Consider the following 6,844-nt stretch of genomic DNA (forward strand, 5'->3'; position numbering starts at 1 on the left):
AAGTTTCGTGATTACTCAAGGGATTGGATCTTGCAAGTCCCCAACCGAGGAGTTTCCCTCACTCGGGAACTTAGGGGAGCACTGTTTGTACCATACTTGACCAATCCCGAAACTACCGAGCACCGGCCAACGCTATACTGTCAAGGACCCAGAAGAGTTCCCCTCCGACCAGGAGGCCAATCACTACTCGACACGTGTCAAGATTAGAAGCCAATCAGAGCGCAGCACGTGTCGACATCAAGAACCAATCATAACATGACACATGTCAATGTGACAAAGCTACAAGTTTTTCTATAAATAGGGGTCATCCCCCCACAATATTGCCTAATGCCATTTTGTGTTAAATCATTCACAAGAACTCACTAAATTGAGAGCTTGATCCTTTGTACTTGTGTAAGCCCTTCACTACTAATAAGAACTCCTCTACTCCGTGGACGTAGCCAATCTGGGTGAACCACGTACATCCTGTGTTTGCTTCTCTGTCTCTATTCATTTACGTACTTATCCTCACTAGTGACCGAAGCAACCAAGCGAAGGTCACAAAACCTGACACTTTCTGTTGTACCAAAGTCTTCGCTGATTTTGTGCATCAACACTTCCCATTTTCATTAATCAACAATTAAACCACATAAGTTCGAATATGTTCAACAACTATACATCCAACAAAATGACATAAACATCCCAAAATCAATCTAACCCATGGTGACCTATCTTAATAATAGCAATTTGTGAAGAAGGGTACCAAGGCCTATACATGGACCGTTTAAGGTACTAATTAACAAAAGAAAAGTCTAAGATACATTGAGGTGCTAACAAAAAGGTCTACCATGTGCATAATTAACTAATAACAAAAGATATAACTATCGAAATCGTTTCTTCTTCCGAGTCATGTTCTTCCAGTTCAGGATAAACATTTTCACTAGATGAGTTATTACCATCAGATTCCTTCGAGTTGTTGTTGGTCTGCCCCTAACTTGCAACCAAAAAAGCCTTAATTTTTTATGTCAAGGTTTCTTCATCATTTTGTAAATACAACCGAGCTCTCAATTGTTCATTTTCCTGTTGCAATTTGAGGAAACCATCTGATAGAATATTGATCTGATCTCTCATATCAGTTAACTCAGAACTTGAAGCCATAGAAGAAACACAACTAAAGGTATCTGTACGAGGGAAAAGACCTACACCGTTAACAGATTTTCCCTTCCTTCCAAGGTTCTCAGCCATGATTCCAAATTCATCTTCCAATGGTACTTGTATGGAATCGAATATAGTACCTGTTGATGCACAAAATCAGCGAAGACTTTGGTACAACAGAAAGTGTCAGGTTTTGTGACCTTCGCTTGGTTGCTTGGTTGCTTCAGTCACTAGTGAGGATAAGTACGTAAATGAATAGAGACAGAGAAGCAAACACAGGATGTACGTGGTTCACCCAGATTGGCTACGTCCACGGAGTAGAGGAGTTCTTATTAGTAGTGAAGGGCTTACACAAGTACAAAGGATCAAGCTCTCAATTTAGTGAGTTCTTGTGAATGATTTAACACAAAATGGCATTAGGCAATATTGTGGGGGAATGACCCCTATTTATAGAAAAACTTGTAGCTTTGTCACATTGACATGTGTCATGTTATGATTGGTTCTTGATGTTGACACGTGCTGCGCTCTGATTGGCTTCTAATCTTGACACGTGTCGAGTAGTGATTGGCCTCCTGGTCGGAGGGGAACTCTTCTGGGTCCTTGACAGTATAGCGTTGGCCGGTGCTCGGTAGTTTCGGGATTGGTCAAGTATGGTACAAACAGTGCTCCCCTAAGTTCCCGAGTGAGGGAAACTCCTCGGTTGGGGACTTGCAAGATCCAATCCCTTGAGTAATCACGAAACTTCTAAGTACCGAAGTGTGGTCTGATCTTCATCTGCCCTTCTCTGGAAGTACTTTTCCTCCATCCGGGAATGGTGTATTTAGCTGATGTTGACGCACAAGGTAATGTATCAATTTCACTTGAAGCTTAGTTGTAGTTTCGGGCTTAGTCAAGTGTGATACAAACCCTATAGTAGGAGTCCCCCAAGTCGCCGAGCTAGGAGATCTGCCGAAAGAGGTGACAGACAAGGTAAGCAGTCAAACTTCCAAGTAAGCAACCCAGGATCAGAGGTTTGACTTCGGCTTCCGGTTGATTGTTCTTCTTCTCCTTGTCTCTCATTCAACTGTCAGGATAAGGAGAAGCAAATGGATAAGAGATGATATGAGATACTTTTGCTTTTGAAGAAGTAACTTTCCACAGGCTTATTCTTGAACTGTGCTGGAGGGTTTTCTGGTGCCCTTCAGAGTATAAGGCCGACTCAAAAATTTGAGGGTCAAAACAAGTCCATCAAATCTAGAGTACGTTCGACCTTGATGATATGGGATACTTTTGCTATTGACGGAATAATGAATGTGGTATGGAAAGGTGTCGTGCTGTAGTGATCTGTTTTAGCCCACCGTTGAACCTTCTGCTTCAATCTTTTGCATGGCAGAAGTGGTGTGCAACCTTTGCATTTAAATGGTCCTTCAGAACATTCCTTCATAGTGACTCATCCCCGCTTGGCAGCTTCAGTGTAAAGAGCCAATATCTGATCAACTGTCATGAGGTATTTGCCGGTGGAATTCGTGACCTTGACAGCAGTTGAGGATGAGTACTCGAGAGCAATGCTAAGTAAGCAACCAGGCAAAGGCTCCAGGCAGTCAGTTCCAAATTGAAGGTTTGATTTCAGGTTCCGACTGACTGCTCTCTTTCTCCTTGTCCTGCAGGTGTGGACAAGGACAAAGACAAAGACAGGGAGAAAGCATGATATGGGATACTCTTGCTTTCGACCCTGATGATATGAGATACTCTTGTTCTTGGTGTGGCTTATTTGCTGAGGTATTATCGGGGGGAAATAAAGCTGAGTATTTCAAGAGGTTATGTTGAGGGTGCCTTTTCGAATGCGAGAAAGGGTTGAGCATTTTTGCAGGTTTGCCTGTCCGTTGAGGAGGGAGGTCAATGTATATAGGGATTTCCCAATAACAAGTAGTAATGCTATTCCTTTACCCTTCTTGGTCACAGCAATGTAGTGGGAGCTGCCAGCTTCACGTGTTTTAATTTTGTCAGAGCACTTTGAAAAAGTGGTATGTGGTATCTGGAAAGCTGATATTACGTGTGAAGATTACAGACAAGCTTTATCTAAGGAAATCTGGCTCTCGAAGTTCTGAGAGTTGTGCCTCTTCGGTTTTCGAACAAGCAATCCCGTCGAGGATCTGACTCTCGAGATTCGGAAAGCGGTGCTACTCCGGTTTTTAAGAAAGTAATTATGTTGGGAGTCTTTTCTCGAATGTGAGTAAAGGTTGGACGTTCTTGCCAACCTATCTTGCCGCAAAACACGGAGGTCGACACACATAGGGACTTTCCAGTTGTCAAGCAGTGGTGCTGTTCCTTTACCCTTATGGGTAATAGTAGGGTAGCTGGAACTTCGAAATTCTCGTGCCTAAACTTTGTCAGAGATCTTTGACAAAGTTATATGTGGTACCCGAGGAGTTGATGGTGCATATGGAGAGCGGTGATTGAACAGTAAGATTCACGTGCTTTCTACTTCACCAGAAATCTTCGACAGATTGCCCGTAATTTCCGCAAAGCTGATTGTGCATGTGACAGGTGCTGACGAGGCTGCAAAAGCAGGTGCTTCTTCGATTTCTGAGATCGGCCCTCGTGGTCTCTGAGCAGCCCAGCTTTTGAGAAAGCAAACGCCTCTTCGATTTCTGAAGCTCCGTCGAGTGCAGATTTTTATAGAGGCTGGCATTAAGTTCCATAGCACACTTGAATCTCTACCAGTAGAAGCTCATTTCTTGCACTTCTAAGATCTTGATTTGTCTGACCTCTTCCTTCTTCAACACATTTGAAAATGTCTGGACCCTCCGACCGTCGTTTTGACTTGAACCTTGGAGAAGAGACAGCCACGCCTTCTCCAGACAACATATGGCGCCCGTCCTTCATATCCCCTACTGGTCCTCTTACCGTTGGGGATTCTGTGATGAAGAATGACATGACCGCTGCAGTGGTGGCCAGGAACCTTCTCACTCCCAAAGATAATAGACTACTTTCCAAACGGTCTGATGAGTTGGCTGTTAAGGACTCTCTGGCTCTTAGTGTTCAGTGTGCAGGTTCTGTGTCTAATATGGCCCAACGCCTATTTGCTAGAACCCGCCAAGTTGAATCATTGGCTGCTGAAGTGATGAGTCTCAAACAGGAGATTAGAGGGCTCAAGCATGAGAATAAGCAGTTGCACCGGCTCGCCCATGACTATGCTACAAACATGAAGAGGAAGCTTGACCAGATGAAGGAATCTGATGGTAAGGTTTTACTTGATCATCAGCGGTTTGTGGGTTTGTTCCAAAGGCATTTATTGCCTTCGTCCTCTGGGGCTGTACCTGGTAATGAAGCTTCAAATGATGAACTTCCAATGCCTCCTCCTTCTGGGGTTTTGTCAAGTACTGAGGCTCCGGATAACCACCCTCCGGTGCTTTCTCTTTCTGGGGCTCTACCGACTGCTGAGACTTCCCCTAAGCAACCTTTGTGAAGGCTCCCTTTTGTTTGTTTATTTTGACTCATGTATATGTACATATTTGTGGCTTATCGAAAATATTAATAAATAAGCTTTGCTTCATTTCAACATATTGTGTTAAATACACCAAAGCCTTCTTCATAAAGTTCTTTGAATTTTTGCTTTTGTTGAAACCTGTATTGTTGAAGCTTTGTGAGTGAAGCATGTAGTTTGAGGTAGTGTTCCCTTAATTTCCCGAGTGATGAAAACTTCTCGGTTGGAGACTTGAAAAATCCAAGTCACTGAGTAGTCACGAACTTTTGAGTACCAAGGCGTAGTAGCATATGGTGGGAGTCCCCCAAGTCTCTAGTCGAGGGAGTTGACGAATGAGGTGTCTTGCTAATAGTCCATGTCGTAAGTACCAAAACTTCATTCTTTTGTTTTCTAAGTGGTAGCCCCGGACTTTTTCTTCATATATTTTGTTTATGAAGGTTGCTAGGCCCGAATAAGTGGAATTGCAGAAGGTGTAACGGTTGGTAGCTGTTTTATGGAAAGCCATCTGACTACGATAGTCTTGCACATGATGACTATAGGGAGATACACACACATACTGCTATGATAGAGGGTGTAACCGTTGGTGCATTACAATCATAATGGAAGCATCACAATGATGGAAGCATCACAATGATGAAAGCATCATAATGATGAAAACACCATAATGATGAAACATCATAATGATGTTTCTTTGGTGGAATGGGTTTTCATTTCCCCTAACAACCTGAATTGGTTTTCAATATAAGACCATCAGCTGTAGCTCGAATCACAAAGTTGTCTTCATGAAAGTTGTTCTTTAATTCCTTAACTACAACATATCCAAATTTGAGAGCCATCAGATCAGTACAACTCTAGAAATTCAGGTACGACGAGTGATTGTTCATCATTTGTCTGTCAACACGTCAGACCTGTTGTGAGCTTCAAAAACTCCATTTTCTCTTGCTTAGATCAACAAACTTTCTTCAGCGAAGTTGTTCCTTAACTTGTGAACTACAACATATCCAAAATTGAGATCCCTCGGAGCTGTATAACTCAAGAAATTCAGGTATGATGAATGACTGGTTATTATTTTTCTGTCAACCCGTCAGATTTGTTGTGAGCTTCGAAACTCCATTTTCTATTGTTCAGATCAGCATGATTTCTTCATTGAAGTTGTTCCTCATCGTCTCTTTCATAACATATCAAAAGTTCAGAATGAACTAATGGTTAAATATTTCCAGATCTTCGAAACATCACAGCAGCTTCGAAATCTGCAAGAATCCGACTGTCATGCTTGGAGCTTCAACACTTTAATTTCCGTGGCTCAAACAGAAATGGTTCCTTCTTGAAAGTTGTTCATCTGCTCAAGAACTAGAGGGTGTCCAAAATTCAGCTCCATTGGAGAGAAGCAGCAGCTGCAAAAATTTGATAGAGAAAAGGAGGCGAAGCTTTGTTGGATTTCTAGGCTGGGGAAGATTCCAGTTTTTGTAGCAACTTCAGTACTGGTGAATTGCTTGTATTTTTGTCCATAACTAAATTTTGGACTTTGAATTATTATTTGATCTATCATAATATGTTTGGGAACATATATAAGTGAATAAATAAGAAGGAAGATTTTGGGCCCTTGTGGGTGTAAAACAAAAAATGTTTAGGTTTTGTGAACAAAATTTGTTTATTTGGAGCAAGGTTGTGTGTTGAAGCTTTGTAGGTGAAGCTTTGGTGTTGAAGCTTTCTAGGTGAAGCTTTGGTGTTGAAGCTTTCTAGGTGAAGCTTTGATGGTGAAGCTTTGTAGATGAAGCTTTGTAGATGAAGCTTTCTAGGTGAAGCTTTGATGGTGAAGCTTTGATGGTGAAAGTATGTAGATGAAGCTTTCTAGGTGAAGCTTTTTTAGGTGAAGCTTTGTAGGTGAAGCTTTTTTAAGTGAAGCTTTGGGCCCTTGTGAAGCTTTGGAGGTGAAGCTTTTCGGGTGAAGCTTTTTTGGGTGAAGCTTTGTGGGTGAAGCTTTTGAGGTGAAGCTTTGTGGGTGAAGCTTTAGAGGTGAAGCTTTTCGGGTGAAGCTTTTTTGGGTGAAGCTTTGTGGGTGAAGCTTTTTAGGTGAAGCTTTGTGGGTGAAGCTTTGGAGGTGAAGCTTTTCGGGTGAAGCTTTTTGGATGAAGCTGTTTTTTTTTTTTTTTTTTTTTTTGGCGCTTGACACGGTCTTCATTTGCTTGTTTTGTAGTGACTGTGGAAGACGGATTGCTTTCTGATTGAGAAGGGTTCCGGCAT

The 6,844-nt window shown here is 42.1% G+C and overlaps 1 long non-coding RNA gene across 1 annotated transcript; it reads left to right on the top strand.

Moving 5' to 3' along the window:
• Positions 1-4,660: 4,660 nt before the first annotated feature.
• Positions 4,661-6,740, top strand: LOC126585615 (uncharacterized). The gene is made up of 4 exons (XR_007610597.1): positions 4,661-5,645; positions 5,821-6,315; positions 6,400-6,455; positions 6,674-6,740. It is a non-coding gene; the product is annotated as an uncharacterized LOC126585615 (long non-coding RNA).
• The last annotated feature ends 104 nt before the right edge of the window (positions 6,741-6,844 follow it).

This window comes from Malus sylvestris, chromosome 2 (assembly GCF_916048215.2).
Source record: "Malus sylvestris chromosome 2, drMalSylv7.2, whole genome shotgun sequence".
NCBI lineage: Eukaryota > Viridiplantae > Streptophyta > Magnoliopsida > Rosales > Rosaceae > Malus > Malus sylvestris.